Source organism: Diabrotica undecimpunctata, chromosome 4, assembly GCF_040954645.1.
Source record: "Diabrotica undecimpunctata isolate CICGRU chromosome 4, icDiaUnde3, whole genome shotgun sequence".
In the NCBI taxonomy this organism is placed as follows: Eukaryota; Metazoa; Arthropoda; class Insecta; order Coleoptera; family Chrysomelidae; genus Diabrotica; species Diabrotica undecimpunctata.
In genome coordinates, this window is record NC_092806.1 from 60,516,170 (window position 1) to 60,529,937 (window position 13,768).

The following is a 13,768-nucleotide window of genomic DNA, read 5'->3' on the forward strand; positions in this document are numbered from 1 at the left end:
AAAAATATCTTCTAAAACATTGTTTTTACTGCTCAGAAGAATATATGCCTCATTGCAGAACATCCACTGAACTGCTTACCGTAACTTTGCTATAAATGTTTTTCTGTTTAATATAATATGTTCTTGTTTGTATATATTATTTAATTAACGTTTTATATTCGTTTTTTTAATTTTTTTTTAGCCCTTTTTCTATCCGAATTGTCGAATAAAGGCCTCTCCCATTTCTCGCCATTCATCCCTGTTGTGTGCTAGGTGTTTCCACATTGGTCCTGCGACTCTTTTGATATCGTCGCTCCAGCGCATTTGAGGTCTTCCTCTTGGTCTCTTCGCATCGTACGGTCGCCAGTTTCCGACTTCTTTGTTCCATCTACCATCTTCGAGACGTTCGTTGTGTCCAGCCCATTTCCATTTTAATTTAGCTGCTTGTTTCGGGGCGTCCTTTATTTTTGTTTTGTTCCGGATTGCTTCGTTCGTTTGCCGATCTATAAGTGAGATACCAAGCATCTGTCATTCCATGGCTCGCTGAGTTTTTCGAATCTTGTCCATGTTCTTTTTTGTGAATGTCCAGGTTTGAGCTCCGTAAGTGAGAACGGGAAAGATACAAGAATCGAACACTTTGGTTCGAAGGTTTTGGGGTATCTTTTTGTCTTTCGGTATGTATGAGAGTTTTCCAAATGCGGCCCATCCCATTCTTACTCCTCTGCTTATTTCGGTAGTTTGGTTTTTGTTTGTTTACCTTGATATTCTGACCCAGATATATGTATTCTTCTACATGTTCCACTTTTGTTCCTTGGATGGTTATCGTCGGTTGATCATCTTTATTCGACATTAGCTTAGTTTTACTCAGATTCATTTTCAGTCCTTTTTTTATGGATTCCGTATGAAGCTCATCGATCACCTTCTTCAGTTCTTTCCAGCTGTCGGCTATTAGTACTACGTCATCTGCATATCTTAGATGGTTTAAATACTTTCCGTTTATCGATAGTCCCTTCGTTTCTCAACTTAGTGATTTAAAGATGTCTTCAAGTGCGGCAGTAAATAGTTTTGGAGATATGGTGTCTCCCTGTCTTACTCCTCGGTTGATTTTTATTGGCCTCGTTTTCATTCCGTTATCCATCGTGACTACCATTTCAGCGTATTGATATATATTATGTATTAATATCCTATATCTAGAATCTATTCTGCTGTTGACCAGTGCTTTTTTTAATACTATATATGTTCTTTTTGACTTGCTACAAACAATATTTGTATATGTTATGTAGTTAAATAAATACTCTACTCTACTCTACTCTTCTCTACTCTATTCTATAATAGACCATGTTAAAGAAGTAAACAAAAACGTGCTATGAAGATTCAGGTAAAATCATGATCTCTACAACTGTTTAAAGAGGCACCAATCTCAGAATTCGTTAAACTTCAGAGACTTTGATGGGCTGGTCATGTAGTGAGAATAGAGACCAAAAGATTGCCAAAAAGAGCCCTAGATAGTAAAATGCAGAGCGCAGGACCAAAAATGATGCCAAGGAAAACGTAAGGATGAAGTGGCAGCGGACGGGCAAAATTTTATACGTGAGAATCTGCGTCGCGTGACCAGCAAGATTGGAGACATAGTTTGGGGGAGGCTAAGGCTCGATTCGGGCTGTAGCGCCATTAGAGAGAGAAAGTAAAATGTACCATTACATCTATCTAAAACTGCGTAGAAAAAAATTATAGAAGAATGTTTGCGAAAAAATAATGAAAACGGTCCAAAAATGGTATCACTGGCGAATTTTAAAAAATCGTATCTCAGATAATGTAAATCTTAAAAACTTTAACCAAACATCATATTGAAGAAAAAGGATAGCAGTCTTTTTTGCAAAGCAATACGTATATCTATACATGTGGAAAAAAGTTATGGGACAAATAAGAAAAGTTGCAAATTTTCGTTTGTATTTTGCTTCGTTTTTTGAATATATACAAAAATTGTTTTTGACTTTAAAGGTGACATCTCGATACAAAAAATTTATTTTGAACAACTTTTGTAACTGTATATGTACGATAAGTGCACAGAATTGACCCAAATGCACCGTATTCCATAGGGACTGCGCCGCAAACTCGCTTAAACGCATCCCTATAAATGGTAGCATTCCGCGGTTTTTTGATATTTGAAGGTAGTTCCTTTTAGCCTTCTTTTTGGACATAATCAATAGCCTATCAGACCTAAATACAAAATCAAAAGAAATAGATACCAAAAAATAAATCTAGCAAAAACTAAATATCTGACCAACAAATCTCTATATACAACTAAGAACATAACTCTGGATAATAATAATATAGAAAGGGTTAAGTCGTATATATACTTACGACAAAAAATACGAACTGTCAAAGCTTAACCTATCGTCTAATTAAAATAGCAGAGATGTCCCTTAGCATGGGCTGAATTTGGAAGATTGAAAACAGTCTTAAACTGATTTAGCGCCAACGGTGCGAAAACCCACCATTTTCTTGTAAAATTTTTTATTGACAACACATTAATTTTTAAAAATCTTTTCATTTTTTTGAGCAACCAGAAGGTATAAATGTAACACTAAATTTAATTTTGTTTAATTGTTAAACTAATTTTTTCTTTGTCAAAATATTTTCTAAATATCCGACATTTTCATTTTGTCATCAAATCTCGTCTTTAAAAAAAAATGGTTCGAAAACGAACCATTGGCGGAAGTCGACTTCGAATCCTGTCCGGTCAGGAATTTCACTGCGCACACGTGACTCTCATTTGATGGGATATTTCTTTATTATATGTGTTAGATAGACGGGTATTCTGTTATTCAGTTTTGTTATAATCGAGGGCTGTGGGGCTGTGTAGTGTTGTAGATAATATGTCTATTTAGCAAAGTAGCCCTTAAAGGGCTCTAAGTTTATTGGAATTAAAAGCCGAGTTGGAGAGAATTTCAGTGATAATGATGATGGGGTCGCAGAAATAGCTATAGTACCTCAAGACTGTGACGAATTGAGAGATGAAGAAATGATTGGTGATGATGTTGCAACAGGTAACCTATTTACTATTTTTTAGTTTATTATCATCTAAACGGAGTTGTAGGTGACAATGAGCTTCGAGAGATTGCCGGTACATCTAAAATTTCTTTTCGTCCTTCTTTCGTCCCCGTCCTTCTAGAACCTTCCACAAGTAAATCTAAAGTTGGCGGCTCTGTAGGGATTTCTACTAAGAAGCAAATACAAGCAAATCAAATAAAAAACGTAAAGTATGAAATGTGACAACTCCAAAATGGTCTACAAAAACTGATCCAACATTTTAGTCAGCATAACAATCACATGAAATTGAAAAAGGGATAGAAATTGAGATACGTATCGCCGGAAAAATCCCTTACGGATAGTTTCAGCTCTTCCTTGATGTTGAAGTTTAAAACCTTATGGTTAATTTTACCATAAAATATGCCCACGATAATAATTGTCACAATTTTCACTTGAACAATGCATTACTAAAAATGTTTTTGGGAATATATTCTTACAGGATATCACACCTTGCCACAAATAGATATTTACTGGAGCAAGGACCAGGATAATAACGTTACATTCATTAGGAACTGCATAAGTAGAAATAAATTTCGGCATATTAAAAAGTATATTCACGCAAGTAATAGTACGGTGTTACACAAAAATGATAAATTTGAAAAAAAATCTATAGACAAAGAAATGGTAACCTATTTTGGAGGGAAAAATGTTTATAAAGTATAAGTATAAGTTATAGTGCCTCTGCTCATCTAATTAATACCTCTTACAGTTTATCCCCTACGGTGATGGTAGCACATCAATTTAGATTTAGGTTTGGGTGCCGATGTAGTATTAAAATAACTAAGTATTGTCGAAACTCCCTCGAACCACAGGGTATTTTTTGACAATTTGTTTTCATCTTATAAACTGTTTACAATATTGAAAGAGAAGGGAATTTATGTAAATGGTACAGTGCGGAAATACAGGATTGAAAGTGTCTACTGGAAACACCTAAAACTATTTTTAAAAAAGATAGAGGGTCGTCAGATTTCATTTTTGACAAAAAAGCTGAAGTGTCTGTAGTTAGATGAAATGACAACTCAGTCGTAACAGTACTGTCCGGTCCAAAAACAAATCCTAAGCAACACGTTCAACCAGAACTAGGTTGAACAGCATGGTTGATAGTGCGTCTCCCTATCACACACCCACATTGATCACAAATGGGGGAATAAGTTTTTAGTCTACTCTAAATACGGCTATTAAACCCTGCAACGTCATTTGTTATAAAACTGATATATTTGATATTTAAAAGGGGAATTCCCGGTGGTTGGCTGTATACCATAGTTTAAAAAAAAACTTACAATCAAGTAGAAACTTCTTTTTGTAAAATAGTATAAGAATTTTATTAATAAAATTTTTAAACATCATCTAAAATGGATTTGTAACTAACATTCTAATTAATAAGACACTAGGTCGAGGAAAACTACAATTTCCCACTTCGAAAAAGGGAACTTTATGCCCTGAAAGGTAACAATCAACTCCTTTTCCAACTTTCAGTTGGTTGTTACAATACAATTTATTTTATTAATCCGATTTCATTTGTTAGTCATAGTATGCCTCCATCTATTAGTTATATTGCGATGTAAAATGAGAGAAAAGTTTTTTCTGAAGCCATTCCTTACAAATTTTTGAAAATTATCTTTTACACAAACCTTCTATTGGTAATATGAAAAACAACAAATAAAGAATTATTTAATTTGGTGCAGTCGTTCTGCAGTGATACCCGTACAAACATTTCGGCGATTCATTTTTATTAATATAGATTAGAGCATCCAACCTATAATCCCGGTTTATCGCCTTGCGATTTTCTCATGTTTGCGTCACTGACAATATCGTTAAAAGGTAATCGTTTTCAGTCGAACGAAATACAAAATGCCGTAAAAGAATTCTTCGAACAACAGGCACAAAATTCTTTAAGCAGAGCATACATCGGTTTATGAAACAACGGGATATGGGCCTTAATTTTAGTGGTAATTATTTATAGATATATTTTCCAATGAATTTTTTCTGGACCAAAGAAGGGTTTCAATTAAAAAAGCCTCGTATTTTGCCTAAAATATATAGGTAGTATTCTTAAGTTGCAATGCAGCCATTTTTATTTAAAATTATCTTTATTTTCCCAACTCTCTAGAGAATTTACTTGACGTACAATATTTAAAAGTATTACTATATATTTTAACAATTCATATTCTATCCTTGTATCATTATCAATTCATGATCCGTGTCAAAAGTTATGCTAAACAATATCGACCTTAGGTAGTAGGGCTACACAGCATCATGCGTTCTACCAAATTGATAAACGCCGAGCCACCGGATGGGATACAAACTTAATTAATTCCGTACTGATTAGAAGTTACTGCTATTAGTTCCACGTTAAACCAATTTTCTTTGTAAATAGCTCAGTTGACCCGTATATACACTTGAATACTGAACAGGTATTAACAGGTAGTAATCATGCTCGGTTATTAGAATTTTTTGCGTGCAAGTAGGTGACTTATTTTAGTTCTTATTAAAAGTAATGGAACTTAAGATAGATATAATGGTAATATTATTTAAATACAGAAACATAAAGAGAACAACACAAAAGGAAAAATAACTACTTAGAATAAAAGTGCAGAAAGCATATAGATCAGCAAATAGGAGGAAAGTGAACGAAATACAAGGAAAGCGGCCAAAATATGCAAATTATTGAAGAAAAGCTTCTATACTGGCGTTGTATTACTTTTTTCTCTAAGGTAACATGCTGAGGCGAGCGTCTTTTTTAAAGTAAAATCTGCATAAAAAATATAGACATTAAATGAAAACTAAAAAATTAAAACAATGCTTGTCAATAAAAGATAAAAAAAATCAATACTAGAATTCGATTCGTAACGATTGTCCAATGTTGAAAATTTGAAAAATGTTATAAATTTCATCGAATAACAAGATTGAATCATCTGTTTAAATTTTTATGACACGTTGTAATTTCATACAAATACAATTACCATTTTTCTTGTAAATTAGTCATAATTTAAATTTAAAATAATTTTATTTTTGGACGTTTTAATTTCTACTTAGGAAATCGTTCCTAAAATACATAACATTAAGAAATAAAACAAATTTTGTTTTTTTTACTTGGTGAAAAATTCTTCTAATATTTTAATTGTGTCTGATTCATTTATATTGACAATTCAGACATATATTATACATTTTAAAGTGGACGACTCTAAAATAATGATATTGCCAATATGGCTCAGTTGCATTCCTGGGACGACTTTATTGTAAGATACCATGTAATTTGTCTTTAAAAGACAACCTCATGCAATGATGACAGTAAAACTCTCCTGTTAGTGATTCCATAGTAAATCATGAGGAAAAATCCATAAAAAAACCTCATAATACTATACCGACATGGTAAGTATTTGGTCTTACATTTAGTTTACTCTCAATAAACACCAAAATCTGATTTTATATGTTTGTTATTTAAAAACATAAATTATATATCGTAGATATGTTATTGACTTACTAATATCGGTATGTTCTTTTTATTGATTTCCTCTTTTAATATGAGTAACCAGATCCTACTGCATTCTACGGAGCAGTTTGCGCGCGATTGGTCTTATTTAACATAATTAGAGGCGCTTCTTTGATTTTTCTCTTTTTACCTTATGTTTCTTTTGGGTATATGTATACTTGAATTGTTCCATTGAACTCTATGTTTATTTTCTCATGCTATTTTCATATTTGACATCTATCAAATTCAAAAGAGATATCAAAAGAGATAGTATCATTTGCTCTAACTAGTTGTTTCCTATTCCTCAAGTAAGATTGGAACCAATTCAAAGAAATACCTCGAATTCCGTAGAAATTTAGTTTTTTTATCAAAATGTCGTGATTTACAAATTAAAAGCTTTGGCGTAGTCACAAAAAACAGTGGCGGTATAAAGATTATTGTTTAGTGCTTGATAAACCTCATGTAGTACAGAAAACATAGCATCGCTAGTACATTTATTAGATAAAAAGCCGAACTGACTTCGTGCTAAAACCTTACTAATTTCCTCTATGAAACCAAGCTTTACCAGGATATTTAGAAAAAGAAATGTAGTTTAGAATTTGATAATAATTGTACCAATATTTAATGTATTTCTTTATTAATTGTAATGTTACTGTATATTCTTGTAATGTAATGTAATAAAATTGTACCTGTGTCAGTGACCTACGCTGTCGAGACACGTAAAGCTAAATAAAAAAAAAATCGGTTGCCTGTAAAGTCGGTTTTACGGGCGAAGATTTTACGTGACAACGTCTTTTTCTCGGTAGAATATTTATTGATATGAATATTATTAAATTGCACAATAGGAACAAGGAATTGAATGAAAATAAGAATTGCATTACCGATTTATTAGGTATTTTATATATTATTTATATTTTATATATTATATTTTTATATATTATTTTATGTATTATTTATTTTATATTATATTATTGATCTTATTATTTTCTACAAAATTTATTTGAAAATTTTTTCGATATATCAATTAGTTGCGGAGATATCGATCATTGAAGTTGTTTGCTACCAGTATTTTATATATTTATTTTTTTCAGTTATAAAAAATTACTATTTCCAATTGTGTCTACCAAGTATGGTCACATGTATTTGCCTACATATTAAATAATAATAAGTACAGATAATGTTATGTGACGTTCACTTCTGATTATATATATTTTAATATTTTTAATTTTAAAGAATCAATTTGAAAATCAAAACACTTATTCAGATCGAAGGTTCAAATTTTTGCTAAATAAATTTGAAATTAATTAAAATTTGTAAATGTAAATGGTAAAATTGAAAATTAAAACATTTACTAAAATTGGAATTTGAAATTCTTGCTAAACACAGTCAAATTCTAACTCCGCGCGTGGTGATTGGTCGGTTTAGTTCGTTTGTTTGGTCGCCCTGTTTTGACAGGTTAGAAGTTATAATTTGTTATTTTAAATGTTTGACTAGCAATACGCGCTGTTTCTTCTCAATCGACTGAATTACGATTGATTGCAGAGTGATTTAAACTAATAATTTACTTAACACTATCAACATTTGTCAATAGTATGACATAACCTATAAACTCAGTTTCTCAACTTTTGTGTCAATCTAACAATTAATCAATCAATCATAGTTTACGATAATGAAATATAAGTGTACAATTATTTACCTTTATTGTTGTAGTTGTTGAAAATGACGAATCTAAGCACTCCACATTTTCACTACAGATACAGCTGACGATACTTTCAACGATTTTCAACTTTAGCGATTCAACGCGCCTAATTCTCTAGTGCCGCGCGCAGCGGACCGATCATGTTTGAGTGGGAGAGAGACGCAAGGCATTCGCCGGTCCGGCGGGCCTCTCTCTCGTTCGGCGACTCACTGTAACAGACGTGAGCGGGCGTTACACTTTTTCTTAAATGACTCCGAGCCACAACCTAATTTAAGACGTTGTCACGTCAAAAAATTCTCTATTTTTACCATAAGATTGATGTTCAACTTATTCTATTATTTAATGGTCTTGATGTTTCACCTAAATAAAATTGGCCGCATTCACATAGTATTTTATAAATACAATTCTCTGTTGTTTCTTGTTTATTGTTAGGTTTAGTTGTAGATAAAATTAGATCTCAATGTGTTTGTTATTTTAAATGTTGTTAAAATGTGGAATATATTTCCTATCATTTTAAGTTTTTCTGATAATCCATGTATGTATGGTATTGTTATTTTCCGTGTACTATTCCTTGTGGATGCTGTAGGATCTCGTTCTAAATTTTTCTGTTCCTTTTGGTCGATTCTTGAAAATTCTTTAGTTATAAACGATAAAGGATAATTATTTAAAACAAAAAACAAGGTGTTAACAGATGTCTCCTCTGAGAACGAATTTTCGTTAGAACAAGTAATGTTGGCTCTATCGTATAAGGATTTAATAATTCCTTTTTTAATAATGATATTATGATTTGATTTTTAATTTAGATATATGTTGGCGTGTGTTGGTTTTCGATACACCTGAGTCTTATATCCAGTATCGTTCTTTGAGATTAAAACATCTAGGAATGGTAGTGTGTTATTATATTCCTTTTCTATGGTAAATATTATTGTCTTTTCTTTATCGTTTATATCATTCAGGAATGTGTCCAACAACTCTGATCCATGAGGACATATTGAGAATACATCATCTACATATCTCCACTATACTATGGGTTTAAGTTTTGTTTAGAAATAATATTTGTTTTAAAATCTTTCATAAATATATTGGCTAATAATGGAGATAAACTAGAGCCCATTGCTAGACCAAAATTTTGTTTATAAAATTCACTGTTTAGTTCAAAATAGGTATTATTACTACATAATGTCAATAACTCCATTAAAGCTGATACATTTAGTCTTGTTCTAGTTGCCAATGTATCATCAGACTCTAATTTTGTTTTGATAATATTTAATTAAAGTCATAGCTGATTACACATTTGTAAATAAACTATTTATATCAAAACTTACTAAAATATTATTGAAATTAAATTCAGTATTCGATAATTTATTTAAAAAATGTTTTGTATTTTTTAATCATTTTTATTTTCAAATGGTTATATAATATAAAATTTTTGACAGTTTACTACAAGCAAAATTTATGGTACTACAAATAGGTCTAAGTGGTGTATTCGTTTTATGAACTTTCGGTCCTCCACAAAAATAAAGTGTCTCGCACATTCAAAACAACAAACACGTTAAGATCTATTTTACCTAAAACTAGACCTAACAATGTACAAGAATGAACAAAGAACATTAAATCAAGACCATTAAATATTAGAATACGTGAACATCAATCTTATATTAAAAATAGAAAATTTTATAGATCTTAAATATGTAAACACGCATGAGAAAATAAACAGAGGGTTCAATGGAACGATTCAAGTATAGTCCTAAAAGAAAAACAAAATGAAGCTGCTCTAATTATGCTAAATGAGGCCAATGGTGTGACAAATTCCTCAGCAGAATGCAGTAGAATCTGGTTAACCATATTAAAAGAGGAAATAAATAAAAGAAAATACCACTATTAGTAAGTCAATGACATATTAAGGAGATATCATTTATGCTTTTAAATAATATTCAAATAAAATCAGAGTTTGCTTTTTATTGAGAGTAAACTAAGTGTAAAACGAAATACTGACCATGTCGGGATAAAAGTATGAGGTATCACTAACAAGAGAATTTTACTGTTATCCTTGCATCTTGTTGTCTTTTTAAAGACGAATCACATGCTATGATTTTTCTAATGAATATTCTCAAGTTAAAGTTAATTTTATTAAATTGTCAAATATACAGAAAACATGGTATAAAGCTTTGCGCTAGTCTGCTGGACCGTCTACTGTACTATTTTTTTTATTATTCTTCCGTACATAATTTTATTTTTTCTTTTATTTCTCCTTTACCCTAAATCTTGATCAGATTCTTCGTATTCTCAATATTCACTTTAGTCAGCAACTGTAACCTTCAATACAATCAATCTATTACTGGTTCTCTAATTCGGTGTTCTGTTTTAGTTTTAAAGATATAGCCAACCCGTTTCTTAAAATAGTGTTTGGTAAAATTTCAAAAAAGCCGATATTATAGCATTAAAACATAATTAATTTTAAATATAACATTTTTTATTGCCATGTAATTTTTAAAAGAATTTTGCTAGTTCAGTTATAGTCAAGTAAGTATGTTAGGAGGGGAGATCATTTTTATGTAGTGTACTATATATATTTCACAGTTGTTATATACAGATTTAGTAATTTTGATTAAGAGATATAAATTCAAACTATGTCAGAGAATCACTAGGCGATATTCTTTCTTCTCAGCCAGTATTGTACCTCGTGATTACTGCTTCTTCTTCTCATGACGCTGTCTCCTTTCGAAGGTTGGCGATCCAAATGGCAATTGTAGTTCTGGAAACTGCTGCGCGAAAGATTTCTGCGGATGAGCGGTCGAAACATCTCTTCAGGTCTTTCAGCCACGAGTTCTGGCGTCTTCCTACTGATCTTTTGCCCTGTACTTTTCCTTCCAGTATAACTTGAAGTAATTCATATCTTTCGCCTCTCAAGACATGACCCAAGTATTGCAATTTCCTCTCTTTGATTATTCTTAGTAAGTACCTCAACATTAGTAACTCTCTGTACCCATGGAATTCTCAACATTCGTCTATATATATACATCTTAAAGGCATCTATTCTTTTTTCCATTTCAGAGTCCATTGTCCAACTTTTACAGCCATACAGCAAGACAGAAAAAACGTAACATCTGATCATTCGGATTCTAAGCTGTAGACTAAGGTCTGATCTTGTAAAAAATGTTTTCATGCTCATGAATGTTTTCCTTGCTTGTTCGATTCTTGATAGGATTTCTTTTTTTGGATTACACTGACTATTGATATTTGCTCCCAAATATTTTATGGAATTTACCTGTTCTATTATTTGACCCTTGGCATACACCTGTACGTTTATTGGTGTATTTGAAAATACTAAAGTTTTAGTTTTGGAAACGTTCAGATGTAAACCGAACATTTCGCTGTGGTGAACTACCGCATGTATTATATTTTGTAGTGATTGTGCGTTGCTTGCTATTAAGACGGTATCATCAGCATATCTGATGTTGTCTATGCTGATTCCGTTAATCTTAATTAGACAGTAGCGGTGATAAGACGCAACCCTGTCTCACTCCTCGTCGGATTTGTATGTCTTCGGATGTTGTGTGCTCTATTTCAATTGTTGTCGTTTGGTGCCAGTATAGTTCTGAGATAATTCGCAAGTCTTGTTCGTCAACTCCAGTTGCTCTCAGAATTTCGATCATCTTTTGATGGTTAACGCAGTCAAATGCTTTTCGATAGTCAATAAAACATGCATATACATCTACATTCATGTCTCTGCATCGTTGCGTTAACAAATTTAAAGCAAAAAGAGCCTCTAGTGTTCCCAATCCGTTTCGAAATCCGAATTGAGTGTCACTCATCTGGAAATCGCACTTCTTGTAAATTCGTGTATGGATAATTCTGAGAAAAGTTTTAAGGACATGAGACATCAAGCTTAATATTCGATAATCATCGCATTGTGAGGAATTATATTTTTTTTTAGGTAATGCTATAAATGTTGATTTTAGCCAGTCTGTTGGTATTTTACCTATGTCATATATATTATTGAATAGTGCTGTTATTAAATCTAGGCTTTTACTTTCGTTATCTGCAATTAGTTTTAGTATTTCGACATTGATATTATCTGGACCGGTGGCTTTTCCATCTTTCTGAGATTTTACTGCGTGAATCACTTCTTCTTTGGTTATTTCTGGGCCTTTTTGATTTATTCGATTATCTGGTGGAGAACAAGGTCTATCGTCGTCAAAAAGAGTTTGTATGTATTCTTTCCATCTCTCTAGTTTGTCTTCTGTACCCATAATTATTTCGTTATAATCATTTTTTAATATTGTTGCTTGTCTCTTTTTGTGTCTACCTGTCATTTCTTTTACTTTTTTATAATTATTAAAGATGTCATATTTTTCCTGAAGTTGTTTCTTTCGCCTCTCTGCACTTTTTTCTAATGATTTTGTTGATTCGCTTGTATTCTATTTGGCTTGTTTTATGTTTTCGTCTTACGTCCATGAGGTCCTTGATCTCTTGCGTTATCCATTCTTGTTTTTTGTTGTGTTTTATGAACCCGATGTCTTCTTCTTGTATCTTTGTTATTTTTGTTTTTAGAGCAGTCCATGTTACTTCAGTGTCTGTCTGTACCAAGTTTTCGATCGTTTTTATTTCTTCCTCAAGCTTGATACTTATTTGTTTTTTCTGTTCAGGGTTCTTCAGTTGTGAGATGTCTATTTTTTTTGTCACTGTTTTCTTTTTGACTTTGAGAAATCTTTTTAATCTAAAATCCATTATAACTGGATTGTGATTGCTATGTATATCAGCTCCAGGGTACGTTTTCGTAGATTGTATGTACTTCTTAAAGGTGTTATTGAGCAAAATGAAGTCAATTTGATTTCTAACAATTCTGTCTTTTCTGTCTGCAAGTGATTTCCATGTGTATAGCCTTCTAGGATGTTGTTTGAAGAAGGTATTGGCTATTAACAGATTGTTTTCTACGCAGAATTGTACAAGTCTATCTCCTCTATTATTTTTGGTACCTAGACCGCATGCTCCTATGTGGTCTCCTTCAGCACCACGACCAATTTTAAGCAATTTTGTTCGACACGAATATAGCAGTTCCATATTGATGTTCTGGGTTAGTTCCACCTAAATAGTATATGTATCCATGTTTTGTGTTTTGTACTCCTGATCCAGGCCATCTTACTTCACTCATCCCCACGATGTCTATTTTTAGTCTTACCATATCGGCTTTAGTGTTTGCCAGTTTCTCGGACATAAATAAGCTGCGTACCTTCCAGGTGGCAATGCGTACTATTCGGTCATATATTTGTATTCTCTGTGCACTTTCTTGGGTAGTTGACGGGGGAATCTTCGCACCCTCTCCCCATTTAAGGGGTGCCCCGGACTAAGGGCCATTTTCTTTTTCTCGTCTGCCATTTAGATTTGTGGAAAATATAATGGGGTAGTTTTCTCGTTGCCTTCCCCATCGCAGTACCACAACCATTTAAACTGCTCCAGTCATGCTTGTGGTAATCCAGTTTCCAGCCGGTCCAGGATCATTTCCTCTATGCCTTGAACTGGTA